A 15,120-nucleotide genomic window follows, 5' to 3' on the forward strand; every position below is an offset into this window, starting at 1 on the left:
TACTTAATGGATTACCACCTATGTGGTAATTTGTGGGCACTTTGTTTTTGCCAAAGGGGAAGACTATACACTTTTGGTGTTTAGCTTGAGGCCATGGCTCTGGCACCAGTTGTCTGTTTCTATGAGGCCCTTTTGGAGGATGCTTGTGTCGGCTGGAGAGTCGATTATGGTGCCCAGTTTGCAGTCATCTGCAAACTTGGTCAGCCACAGTCCTTCTGTGTTGGCCTGTACCTCCGAGAAATATATACCGAACAAGAGAGGTCCCAGGACTGAGCCTTGTGGGATGCCACTTGTAACTGGTTTGGAGTCTGACATGGCTCCAGCAATTCTAACCATGTGGGTTCTGTCCTTGAGCCAGTTTGCAACCCATCTAGTGACATAGGGGTTTATATTTAAGCTGGTGAGCTTATCTATAATGGCCGAGTGGGGTATTGTATCGAAGGCTTTTGCGAGGTCCAGGTAGGCTGTGTGTACCACCTTCCCCTCGTCAATGGCCTTGGTGACTGTTTCAAAGAAATCGACCAGGTTTAAGAGGCAGGATCTGCCCTTAACAAAGCCGAACTGGGTAGGATCCAGTGTCTGTAGGTCCCCAATATCTTTATTTATGAGGTCCATGATGATCCTTTCCATAGCTTTGCAGACCAAGCTAGTCAGGCTTATGGGGAGATAGTTTCCAGGATCCGTTGAGGCACCACCTTTGTGGAGAGGGACCACTGTTGCTGTACGCCACTCTTTGGGTACATATCCTGTAGTAAGGCTGAGATTGAACAGTAGTTTTATGTTTGGGTTTAGCTCTTCTTGGAGTTCATGTAGGACGCAGCCTGGGAAACCGTCTGGTCCCATTGATGCTGTGTTTTTTGCTTTGGAGAGGGCGGCTCTTACCTGAGCATCTGAGATGTCAGGGGGGCAGCACTCTGCTGGGATAGATATTTGCCCTTTTGGTGGGGAGGGGGGAGAGAAGTTTGCGCTGAACCTGTCAGCTAGGATGTTGGCAATGTCTGTGGATTCGGTGTATTTTTTCTCATTTTGGACTAATTCTGAGCATATCTGGGAATTCCCACCCAGGTTCCTAACATAATTAAAGAAAGCCTTGTGATTATCCTTAGTGTCCTGTGCAATTTTTCTCTTGAAGCTGGCCTTAGACGATTTTATGAGTGCCCGTAGTTTTTTGCTAATATTGATTAGAGATGCCTTCCCTTTTTGGGATTTTGCTCTATCATGTAGTAGCTTCCTCCTTCTATTGTATAGTTTGTTTATGGCTGGGGTCCACCAGACAGGACGCCTGCCTTTGGAGGATTGGGTCTTGGTTTTATTTGGGATTGCATGATCCATGCATTCCTGAAGGTGTTCATAGAATGCATTTATAAAGGATTCTGCAGTCTGGGCCGTATTTTCCACAGGCCCGGGGGCTTTGAAGGATTCCACCTTGGTTTTGAGGAGTGTGAAATTTGCTTTAGAGAAGTTTTTCACTGTGGTTTTCTGGGTAGGGGGTGGGGTCGGGATGTGAATATCCAGTGAAATTAGTTTATGGTCTGATCTTACCAGTGAGGGATACACTTCTGGTCTGGAGCATAGAGTCCCCATGTTGGTGATGATCAGGTCCAGTATGTTTTCCCCTCTTGTGGGAGTGGTAACAAGTTGTTCCATATCATTTGAGTTTATAAATTCTAGGAACCTTTGGGCTAGGGTGTTGGAGCTAGAGTAATGCGCCCAGTCTATGTTTGGGTAGTTGAAGTCACCCAATATAATGGTGTTTGGAGAGACCTTCATATTTTCCAGTGTTCTCACGAAGGCTGAGTGGGGTTCCTGGGTTTGGGAGGGTGGTCTGTAGCAGGCTATAAACTGAAAGGCAGTTTTACCCACTGTTAGTTGCACATGGATAGTCTCTGATGCTTCATGCTGTGCCACCAACCTGGAGGTGTGGGTATCTCTGACGAATATTGATACTCCCCCTCCTTTTGTGGTTTGGTCCAAGTTTTGAGGCCGAAAAGCATGGTAGGAGGTATAACCTGGTAGTGCTGGGGTGCTCCCTGGAGCCTTGAACCAGGTTTCTGTTACTGCACAGATATCAATGTTCTCCATGCTAAGGAGAGTTTTGAGTGCGTGCATCTTGAGGTTTAGACTTCTGGCGTTGAGTAGCATTACTCTTAGTTTCTTATCCCTTGTGATACCTATGGAGGTGGGTTTGTCTTTTAAGCCTTGCCTAAAAAAGGCACTATGGGGGTAGCAAGAGCCTTTGCCAATATCCAAAAGCCCAAGGGTGACAGGTGCAAGCCGTCCCTAGCGAAGCATCGTGGCTTGTCGAGCATGTCATCCCAGGTTGACAGGCATTGGATCCCCTTTGAATGACACCAATACTAAAGCCAATTGTTGAAATTGATCATCTTGTCTTCATATCGTGGCATCATTCGTGGTGAGGGTAAGATGCTACTCAAGGTCAGGGTCATACCGACCTGGGCTACATGCTCAAAGAGCTCCTCTATGTCTCTTTTCATGTAATCCAGGGAGGTACGTCTCAGGTCATTCACACCAGCATGGACAATGACTGAGTCATATTTGTACTTGCCTTGGAGTGACCTGAGTGCTTGTGTTATGTGGCGGATCCTAGCGCCCGACAGGCAGCTCACCGTGACCTTCTCCTTGTTCAGCCTGGTGAGCAGGATGTCAGTGTGCCTGATGATAGAGTCACCTATTACAAGTGTATCAGGTGTGTTGTTTAGCCTTAAGGGCTGTGACTGTTCGGCACACTGGCTTTGTGAGCTATGTGTTGCACATGTTTGTTTTGGGGTAGCGGTTGCTTGGGTGTCTGCTTTGGAGGTCTCTGCTGCTTAGGCAGATTTTTATTTAGAGCCTCCGAGTATGTTTTTGTGTGTTTATGTGTTTGGTTTGCTGTCGTGGTAGGTCTGTGTGAGACTGAAATTGTAGTGATTGTGGTTTTCTTCTCCTCCTGACTGGTTATGCCAGTACTGAGTTGAGAGAGCTTAGCCTCCAGTTTGGCTATATGGTTGCATCTCTCACATGTGTTGGAATTTGTTGGGAGGAGGAGAGGGTTGTCTGTGTACATGAGGCAGTTGTAACATTGCCTCAAGATTCCCAGATTCACCAGCTGGACCGGAGAGGAGATTGACAACTGACCTTTGGACATGCTAGAATAGTATTGGGAATTCCTTTATAATTGAAAAAAAGGGTCAATGGGGAACAAGGTACTCAAGGGGAGTTTGTGAGGGTGTAGTGCTTTTAATTTTTTAGTGCTGACTTAGTGAGCAAGTGCCAGGTAACTTAAATGCAATGTGTTACAGGTAACTTAAATGCAAAAACGACAAACAGTAACTTTCTTTCAAGTGAAACAAGGAAATAAGTACAGTAAGCAATGCAGATATCACTAGGGATACACAGAAGCGCTGAAAAGCCGCATTTTAGGTGAAATTAGAATTTCAGGGAAATAAGCAAACAAACAACAAGCATACAAACAAAGCTAGATTCAGCAGGCCTGGATCTAGTCTATGCTATAGCAAACAAGGTGTACCAATTTCAGTACGAAACAGTTCAAATATGCAGGCACTATAAGCCTTTTACCAGAAATTCCCAGCTCAGAAGGGCAGAGTCCAGCCTCTCCTCCCGCAAGAGTGCAGACCACGAACCTTCTTAATGTAAAATAACTGGCCTGAAGCCCAAGTGCATAAACCAGAACTAATACACTTTTAGAATAACAGACACTGAGCCCTCAATCAGCAGTTCCCAACTTAGAAGGATGTAAGCTACCTGTCCTGCCACCACAGTGCAGGCCACAAACCTTCTTAATGTAAAACAACTGGTCTGAAGCCCAAGTGCTTAAACTAAAAGGCTTAGAATGAGTTACATCAAGCAGTAATAAATACAACTGAGTACTTTTAAGATGATGCAAAAGCAAAATAAAGTAGGAAGAAACACAAATACAGTAAAAGCAGATACATTTTTTTTTTTTTTTAAGTGGAAAGAGAGAAAGGAGTAGCAGAAACTAAGCTGATTGGCCTTCTCAAATGTTCTCCCTGTACTGGGTAGAATGAGGTAATGACACGAGACTGGGCGGAGGGTCCCAGATCAAATTTACACTAGGGGCGGGCAACTGCAAAGCCACCAACTATAAAAACACTATACCAACAGGCAGGGAGGGTGGGAAACAAACTGCAGAAATGTTTCTCACAGCTGAAAAGCAGCAGTGAGCCTTTAAATGAAAGTTTTAAACAGCTAAAGGAGCCTCTAGAAAAAAGAGTTTAACTGCAACAAGTTATTACAAACAAACAACCCAACAGATGCTTAATAAAAGTGGACAATTTCCAATTAATACCTCACACACACAGTGAAACTAGCTAGAAAAATATACAGTACACAAAGTGCTATAAATAACAAAGAAATAAAAAACAAAATAAACAAAAAACAGGATACTTAATGTTATATATTATAGCTCCGAGTTTCCTCAGTGTCCTTCCTACGATCAAGCTCAGTGTGAAATGGCAAAACACTCACAAATTAACTTATTAGGTAACAGAAAGTTGAAACCTGAGACAGTTTTTAAGAAAGACATCTCAAAAGAACCAATGAGGGCCTTAGTCTAAGCTGTAGTCCAGGTGACGTCAGTCAGCCAATGACCTCAAACAATTCTTACTCACTGAAATGCCTGATGGCTTTGGCTAAACCAAGATGTCCCTGAATATGTGCTCAGACACACAGCCTCCACAAACACTAGGCCCAAATACAAGCCTGAATATGGAAATGCTACAAATATCCCCACTACTTAGAACAAACTGCAGAATTGTTTCCCACACCTGAAAAGCAGCAGTGAGCCTTTAAATGAAAGTTTTAAACAGCTAAAGGAGCCTCTAGAAAAAAGAGTTTTTAAAATGGCAAATCATATTGCATCACAGAGAAGGTGATGTATTAATGAATGAGCATAGCCAGTGACTACATGTATATGTATACACACACACATATATATATATATATATATATATATATATATATATATATATATATATATAGGTCTCAGTTGTTACATCGAAAGCACGATTCATTAAACCATAGTTTCACAGACCCATTTTAGTGAAAGTGCATTCTATCGAAAATGCACTTTTGCTAAAGAAAACCAAAACAAAAAAAAACATGCAGTTTGCATGTAATGTTAGTTGTACAGCAACATGTAGTGTTGATGTACAACTAAGCAAACTCTTGTTGAGATCGTGGCACAGTGAGGATATGGGAATATTCCCATTTCCCAACTGTAGTGTGATCTTGGAGTGAGAATATTAAAGTAGGGGGTGTGAGAGGCTGTGTCCCCCATGGGGGGAGGTGCAGGGGAGCATGCCTCCCTGCATAATCGTGTTTAGTGTGTTTTTTTTTATTTTGTTTTTAGTTTTATTTTTCCGCAAAAGTGCATTTTTGATATAATGCACTTTTGCGGAAGTGTGTCATCGGAAATACGGTTCGATGAACTAACAATGAACTATCTGTTAAAGCATATATAACTAGTACTTGTCATATAAACTGGAGTTATATCTGATGAAGCTCTGTTAAGGGCAAAAGTGCTCCTCTATTTAATATATTTTATTTTTCAGTACAGAAGTATTGATTTCTAAACATGTTTTTTTTTTTATTAGGCAGAGAGAATTCCTGCTGGGTCAGTTAATAGAACCAATTAAGTTGGTGAAAGTATTCTAAAAATTAAGCTGACACAGGAATGGAGAAAGGAGATTTTCCCTGACAGAAATGACTGTAAGTAGGGTACAGAAAATAGGCAACAGGGTTTGGAATTTACTGGGGAAAACTGGCAAAGGAACCAAGGCACTGAGAGCAAATAACAAAGAGAGGGAAAGGTAATTGAGGTAACAGAAGTCTGGACTGTCTTCCGTAACAGGAATTGATAACAGAGTATAGAAAAAGAGAAAAGGAAAAGCAATTTACCAGAGAACAAAGGGAACAATGGGAAGCCTGAAGCTTGGATAGCTCAGTCAGTAGAGCATCAAATGTTTAATTCGAGGGTCCAGGGTTCAAGTCCCTGTTTGGGCGCATGCTTTTTTAACCAAACCAGGCATGTCCAAGGGTCAGCTTCTGGTGATTTCTCCTGTCCACCTGGTGAATCTGGGCATACTGGGGCAATGCAGCAATTGCCTCATGTACACAGACAACCCTCTCCTTCTACCACCCAACACTGCAACTTGTGAGAGATGCACTTACATAGCCAAACTGGAAGCAAAGTTCTTTCCACCCAAGATTGTGCTAGACAGTCAAGAGGAGAAGGTTAACACCTGCACTACACCTCAAGAAACACATAGCCCTTCTAAACTCACACCACCAACACCCACTGATAGCAACACTAAATCCACATATGTGGAGGCCCTTAACTGTAACCTGCCCAAGCAACAAGGACCTCCGAAGCTGAAATGCAAACAAACACCAATCACAGCCAAAGTGTCACAAAGCTCACAACACCAGTGTGCCACCCAGCAACAACTCCTAAGGCAAGACAATGTACCTAACACTTTAGTCATAGTTGACACTATAGTCAGGCACACTGATGTCCCACTCACCAGGCTGAACAAGGAGAAAATTACAGTCAGCTGCCTGTCAGGTGCCAGGATCTGTCACATAACGCATGCACTCAAGTCACTCCACAGCAAGTACAAATATGACTGTCATTGTCCATGTTGGAGTGAATGACTTGAGACGTACCTCCCTGGACTACATGAAAAAAGACATGGAAGAGCTCTCGGATCATGTGGCCCAGGCAGGTATGACCCTAGCCCTGAGTAGCATCCTGCCTTCGCCAAGAATAATACCACAATATAAGGACAAAATGATTGACTTCAACAATTGGCTAAGCTTCTGTTGTCATTCAAAGGGGATCTAGTATCTTTCTGCCTGGGACAACATGATCGACAGACCACAATGCTTTGCCAGAGATGGTCTGCACCTGTCGCCCCTGGGATTCAGATTAATGGCTAAGGCTCTTGTCACCCCTATAGTGCCTTTTTTAGGCAAAGTTCAAAGGACAAAACTACCGCCGTAACAGGTACAAGCATGTAAAATCTGAAGGTAATGCTACTCAGTGCTAGAAATCTAAACCTCAAAATGCATACTCTCAAGGCACTCCTAAAAATGGAGAACATCGATATCTGTGCAGTAACTGAGACCTGGTTCAAGGTTCCAGAGAGCACCCCTGCAATACCAGGCTACAATCCTTACCACACTTTTCGGCCACCAAACCAGGATCGAAACACTAAAGGTGGAGGAGTGTCCATATTCTCCAAGATATTCACACCACCAGGCTAGTTGCCCAACACAATGCATCTGAAATTCTCCAGGTGCAACTAACACTAGATAAGACTGCAATCCAAATTGTAGCTTGCTACAGATCCCCCACTATGCCCCAAAATTCTCACTACACCTTTCTGAACATACTGGAAAATATTAAGATAGAACCAAACAACTTAATACTGAGTAACTTCAACTACCTACCATTAACTGGGAAAACTACTTGTGTACCAACACCTTTGCCCAACGGTTCTTGGAATTCATAAATTCCAGTGCTCTGGATCAACTAATCCATAGTCCCACCAGGGGCTCCAATATCCTAGACCTGGTAATTACCAACACGGGAAATCGATGCTCCACACCTATGGTCACCTATGGTCACCCCCTCATTGGTCAGGTCAGACAATAAGTTAATCACCCTTAACATCCACATCCCATCCCCACTCCCCAGTAAGGAAACCTCCATAAAAAACTTCTCCAAAGCCAACGTCATGCTACTCAAGTCAGAAGTGACAAACCTCATGACACCCATGTAGACGAGAACTGAAAGTTTGACTGCTGAGTCCTACACTAAGCTACTGTATGAGCACATCCACTCATGCATGAATCGTGCAATCTCAAATAGAACCAAGATGCTCTCCTCCAAAAAAAGGAAGCCAATCTGGTGGTCCCCTTCCATAAACAAACTTTACTACAAAAGGAAAAAACTGTTGCAGAAAAGAGGAAAATCCCACAATGCAAAAAATTCCCTTACCAGTCTCAGTAAGAAGCTGAGATCCCTTGTAAAATCCTCCAAAGCTAGTTACAAAAATAAAATTGCCAAAGATTCCAAAGACAACCACAAGGCATTCTATAACTATGTCAAGAATCTAAATGGCAATGCTCAGATCTGCTCTGAGCTACAACAGAATGGCATTAAATATACTGATCCCAAGGATATTGCCAATATCCTGGCAGATCGATTAAGTGCCAACTTCACCCCCCTCTCACCCCCTAAACGGCCCATCTCAATACCAGAAGATTGCCAAATTGCGGTAATAATGGCCACACAGGTAAAAAACGCACTCTCCAAAGCTAAGAATACAGCATCCATGGGACCAGATGACATCCCAGGCTGTGTACTACACGAACTACAAAATGAACTGACACCTCACCTAAGTGTCATGTTTAATCATACCCTCACCTCAGGCTTCATGCCCACTGAGTGGCGCACAGCTACAGTTATCCCACTCCACAAGGGGGGATCCACCTTGGATCCCGGGAACTACCGCCCCATCAGTCTGACGAGCCTGATCTGCAAGGCCATGGAACATATTATCATGGAACTTATAAACAAAGATATTGGCAACCTTCAAACACTGGACCCCACTAATTTTGGGTTCGTGAAGGGCCGACCTTATCTCCTGAACCTGACTGACTTCTTCGAATCAGTCTCCAGAGCCATGGATAAGGGTAAGGCAGTCCACACAGCCTATCTGGACCTCGCCAAGGCCTTTAACACATCCCCCATTCTGGAATCATAGATAAACTTACTAAGCTGGGCATTAATCCCTACATCACTCGATGGGTTGCCAACTGGCTTACTGACATAACCCACACTGTAAAAGTAGCTGACTCCAACTCCAGCTCCAGACAAGTGACAAGTGGAGTACCTCAGGCTTCAGTCCTGGGACCGCTCTTGTTTGGCATCTACTTCTCTGAAGTACAGGCCAACACTAAGGGACTCTGGCTAACAAAGTTCACAGAAGATTGCAAACTGGGAGACATTATTGAATCCCCAAATGATGTGGATACTCTACAAAAGGGCCTTACAGAAACAGATGCTTGGTGCCAGAGCCATGGGCTCAAGCTCAATGCCAAGAAATGTATAGTTATCCCCTTTGGGAAAAAACATGTACCCATGAATTACCACATAGGTGACAGTACACTAAACACTGAAAGTGTGATAAGAGACTTAGGGACACAGGTGGACAGTGGTCTCACCTTCAATAACCACATCATCACAAAAGTCAGGAAATCCTTCTATGTGGCACACCTCATCACTAAGGGCTTTTCATCCAGAAAAAGGATGTCATTGTCCCACTGTACTCATCCCTCATTAGACCCATTATAGAATACAACACCCCATTTGGTATATACCTCTCAAGACATCTGCAACAACTGGAAAGGCCACAGAAATATCTACCTAAAAGAATCACAGGCCTAAAGCAGATGCCCTATGCTGACCGCCTTAAAAAACTCCAGCTATACTCTGTCGCATATCATCTACTCAGAGGCGATCTCTGCTTAACATCCAAGGCCATGTCAAACCCAGAGCTGTTGAACATGCTACACTTAAAGAAATCCCAATCCCTCAGAGCCACATACTCCAGGGATTTAAACCTTGTCATCACAATAAACAAAACATGCTGGAGGGATAGGTTACTGACCCAGAGACTCCCCAGACTCTGGAATAGACTGCCCATACATGTCAAGCAGAGTGCCTCCTTGGCCCTCTTCAAAAGGAACCTCGACGATTGGATGGGAGAAAGGAAATTCACCCCGGGGATCACGTCAGTCGCCCTGCTAGACAGGGGTCCAGGGAAGTAAATAGTGTGGGAAGAAATAGCCAGGGAATTGTTATGGCTAGGCTTGTATAGGCCCTAGGGCCAATAGCCTAGTACCAACCTATGAACCCATGAACCTATAAGACATAAGCATGGTTCCCAAATATGCAACAAAGCCCTGAAGGTTTAGGATTTTTCTTGGAAGTAGTTGCATAGGTATTTTTATACCCCAAACAGACTTCAAAGAACTTTTCCTCGGGTAGATTGCAAATGAGGGAGGTGGTGAAGGGGAAAAAAAGAAATAACTGTGAACATGTTTTTTGGAAGTGTTGTGAGTTGGCAGATTTAAAAAATTTCCTACACAGTACTCTATCAGAAATATTGGGGGAGGAAATTGCTATAACTAAGGCAATTATTCTTCTGATCACCATGGGATACAGGATCTGAATTGTCTAGACATAGTAAGGGCTTATTAAGTTTAATTTTCTTTGCTGACAAAAATGCAATTACTAGAAAATGGAAGTCAAAATCTAAACCAGTAGTATTTGAAATAACAAATATTGCAAAAGAGAGGAACTGGAAGTGAGATCAAGTTACATAGAAATAAATGGAATTTGTTAAAATAATGCATGCCGAATGTTCAGGAGGGGTTTATGTAATGTTAGACTGAATGACAGTTGTTATAAAGAAAGAAAAGATATGTAATGTATAAAATATATAAATGAAATAATGTTACTATGGTTTTGTTTTCTTTTCTTTTAATGTATGTGTGCCTATGTCTTAAATGATAATTTAATAAAGATGTTTAAAAAAACAGACATGGCAGTGACATGTACAATACCTTGTCCACAGTTAAGTTCTTCTTTGTTAGTCATTATAGCTAAAAGATTCAGTTTATCTTTGAGAAGTTAATACAGTTAGAATTTTTAACATCTTGGCAGCAATTAAAGAGAATGCCACAGAATTAGAAGCTCATCAAATCATAAAAAGTGCTGAAATACAAAGTCTCAAAGCTAAAATAGAATTTCAGGAAACTCAGAAAATAGACATGAATACAAAAAACATAGAAAACATTTCTTCATCTGCTATATATATGTGTGTGTGTGTGTGTGTGTGTGTGTGTGTGTGTGTGTGTGTGTGTGTCTGTATGTATACAGTGGATATAAAAAGTTTACACACCCCTGTTAAAATGCCATTTTTTTGTGATATAAAAAATTAAACCACAATAAATAATTTCAAAACTTTTTCCCACCTTTAATGTGACCTATAACCTGTACAATTCAATTGAAAAACAAACAAATCTGTTAGGGGCAAAAATAAAAAATGTACAATATGCTGATTACATAAGTGTGCACACCCTTAAACTAATATTTTGTTGTGTGTGCACACCTTTAAACTAATACTTTGTTGAAGCACCTTTTGATTTAATTACACCATTCAGGCTTCTTGGGTGGACACCTGCTATCAATTAAAGAGATTGTCATTAACCTCAAATAAAGTTCAGCTGTCCTAGTAAGATTTTCCTGACATTTACTCAGTTGCCTGCTACAGCAAAAGCCATGGTTCACAGAGAGCTTACAAAGCATCAAAGGGATCTAATTGTTGAAAGGTATCAGTCAGGAGAAGGGTACACACAATGTCCACAGCATTGGATATCCCATGGAACACAGTGAAGGCAGTCATCAAAAAGTGGGGAAAATATGGCACAATATTGACGTTGCAAAGAACTGGATGTCCCTCCAAAACTGATGAAAAGACAAGATGAAAACTGGTCAGGGAGGCTGCCAAGAGACCAACAGCAACACTGAAGGAGCTGCAGGAATTTCTGGCAAGTACTGGTTGTGTACTACATGTGACAACAATCTCCCGTATTCCCCATATGTCTGGACTATGGAGTAGGGTTGCAAGACGGAAGCATTTACTTACACAGAAAAACATTCATGCCTGGCTAAAATTTGCAAAACAATACATCAAGTCTCCCAAAAGCATGTGGGAACATGTGTTATGGTCTGATGAGACCAAGGTTGAACTTTCTGACCACAATTCCAAAAGGTTTGTTTGGCGCAAAAACAACACTTTGCATCACCAAAAGAACACCATCCTCATGGTAAAGCATGGTGGTGGCAGTATCATGCTTTGGGGTTGCTTTTCTTCAGATGGAACTGGGGCTTTAGTCAAGGTGGAGGGAATTATGAGCAAATCCAAATACCAGTCACCTTTGGCCCAAAACCTTTAGGCGTCTGCTAGAAAGCTAAAGATGAAGACGAATTTCACCTTTCAACACGACAATGACCCCAAGCATACATCCAAATTAACAAAATAATGGCTTCACCAGAAGAAAATTAAAGTTTTGGAATGGCCCAGCCAGAGCCCAGACCTAAATCCAATAAAAATTCTGTGGGGTGACCTTAAGAGGGCTGTGCACAAGAGATGCCCTCACAATCTGATGGATTTGGAGTGCTTTTGCAAGGAAGAGTGGGCAGATATTGCCAAGTCAAGATGTGCCATGCTGATACACTCCTACCCAAGAAGATTGAATGCTGTAGTTAAATCAAAAGGTGCTTCAACAAAGTATTAGTTTAAGGGTGTGCACACACAGCAAAGTATTAGTTTAAGGGTGTGCGCACTTATGCAACCAGCGTATTGTATGTTGTTTATGTTTTATCCTAATAGATTTGTTTGTTTTTCAATTTAATTGTACAGGTTATAGGTCACAATAAAGGTGGGAAAAGTTTTTAAATGATTTATTGTGGTCTCATTTTTTTATATCACAAAAACCTGGCATTTTAACAGGGGTGTGTAAGCTTTTTATATACACTGTAGAGATATATATATGTGATGCTGTCAACCCAGAATTGACTAGCAACCTGAAAAGACAGGCCCTGGGATTCATGAAGCTCGGAGCAAGGACGGCATTAGGCTTGCGCTGACCATGCGGCATAGAGATGGCACAGTAGCGCCATATGCATATTAATGAAGGCTCGCTGCCACCACATCCACATGCATAGGAAACGTGCGTGAGTGCAGGGGCATGTCCAAGCACCGCATGCAGGCATGGACATGTTGGCTGCTTACGTGCAACCTAAAATGCTGAATAGTACAGCCTGCCTCTAATAGTAATCACACCTGTCAGCATCCTTGGATACTGAAACATATGCAAAGCATGCAAGACAGTTTTGCAAACACAAAAATAAGAAGCAAACACAAATGCACGTAGCTGAATATTGAGTCCCCATCCCTCGAACAAATGACATTTAAAACCCCATGCCCATATTCCATTGTAGTGTCGATAGTTATACCAAGTGGAAGCGAAATGCATCGTGTTAGCACACCGCTAATAGCTAAGCCTAGCCCAGTGATCAGGGTTACCACCTGTCCCACATTGTGAGGGACAGTCCCCCTCTGGGCAGTTGTGTCCATACCAAAACCATTATAAATGTAAAATGTCCTGCGATTGTAGGACATAATTATGTCCCAAATCTTATGTAATAGTCACATACAGTACTTATTTCCGTATGTAAAATACCAACATGTTACAAGAAACAGAATAAGCAAGTAAATGAAACAGAAGAAGCAGCTAAACTGCAACAACAATAAGCTTACATTTAGGCATAAAACAAAAGTACTATCCGTTGTACTGACCGTGGGTATGTATTGGCCTGTAAAATCTGATGTGTGTCCCGAATATATCCCATCCTGGCCATATGAAAAGGTGGCAACCCTACCAATGGTCAGAGCATTCGCCCAAAATATGCCCATTCGCGGTCCAAGGCGTCCTTGTCGGGATGGGCCAAAGATGAACGGGTATTACCCGGGTCTACCTACCATGTCATGAAAGATAAGTACTTGCGTGTACCTATGTGTGTGATGTACAGCATGTGGAAGGTGAAAAATGCTAGGGTAGTCCTCACAACCATACAGGTACCAGAGATATGTAGTGTATGCAATGTGTTCCCTTGACCGTGCCATGGGCCATCAACCAGAGAAGGGATGGATGGAGTGTGTGGAATATGGTGGTGGGGGGGGACGGGTAATGTAATAATTCGCCAAGGGCAGACTGTGTTGAATGCACAATAGGTGAACTGGAGGTGTACAAGGGAGCAGTGGGTGAATCAGAAAGAAACACAAAGAACAAACATACACATCCACAATACAACCTGACAGGCCATACTGTAGAACACAATCCCACAAATATATGAATATGAAAATGTGCGATACACATGTACAGAAATGTCACCGGCACATACCCACATAATGGTCTGGCCTGAACTGAGCCTTCCAACCACAACACACCTGGATGCATAATTGAATACCCATCATCCCCTCTACAGCACACAACCCCCCCCCCCCATTCCTGAACGTCCACCAAATCCAGCCATACTCGGGCTGCTAGCTTGGCGCAGCCATATCTGCACATAGTGACCACTACTCATATCTAGTAAACAGTCTCACCCTAGGCAGTCTCAGGATTGCAAACTATGTATCCCTTGCATGTATAACCTTATCACATTTTCGTAAATCCAAAAATATCGAAGGTTATTGGTCTGTTAAATTTTTGGACATCCCTCATGGGATAAGTATCCTGTGTAAACATCAGACTTGGTGTCACGACACGATGTCCAGTCCTGTAGACATCTGCACACAAGTTGCATGTGCAGTAGTGGTTCACGAGACTGCTCAGCCTCCAGCCAGTCATGCAGAACCTACTACCTGGGATTAAACACTTGACCGTGATGCACGGCTCCCCACATGCATTATTGAGAATATATACTTTACAAATTCACATAGTGGCTGTTGGAAATAGGGTGATTAAGGCACTAACGTAAGCAGGGTACCTCCTGTCCCACTTTGTGAGGGACAGTCCCTGTTTGTGCAGGTGTGTCCTGACCAAAAATAATACAATGGCAAATGTCCTGTGATTGTAGGAAATAATTATGTACCATATTTCATGTAACAGTTGCATAAAACAGTTATTTCTGTATGTAAAATATGTAAATTTTACAATAAACAGAATAAGCAACTAAACTGCTACAAGAATTAGCTCTCATCTAGGAAAATAAGTAAAGTTCTAAACCCTGTACTGACCGTGGGTATGTGCCGGCCTGTAAAATCTGATGTGTGTCCCAAAAATGCCCCACTTTGTCCATTAGAAAAGGTGGCAACCCTAGTGTAAGTGGGTATTGAAGCGGGTAGGTGGCGGTGATTAAACGGTATGTGGAATGTAAAACTGTATGTAGGTGTATATGCATGTGTATGTACAGACCGATATATATGGAGAGAGAGATAA

Source organism: Protopterus annectens, chromosome 11.part0, assembly GCF_019279795.1.
Source record: "Protopterus annectens isolate FY-2018-M chromosome 11.part0, PAN1.0, whole genome shotgun sequence".
NCBI classification, from domain to species: domain Eukaryota; kingdom Metazoa; phylum Chordata; order Ceratodontiformes; family Protopteridae; genus Protopterus; species Protopterus annectens.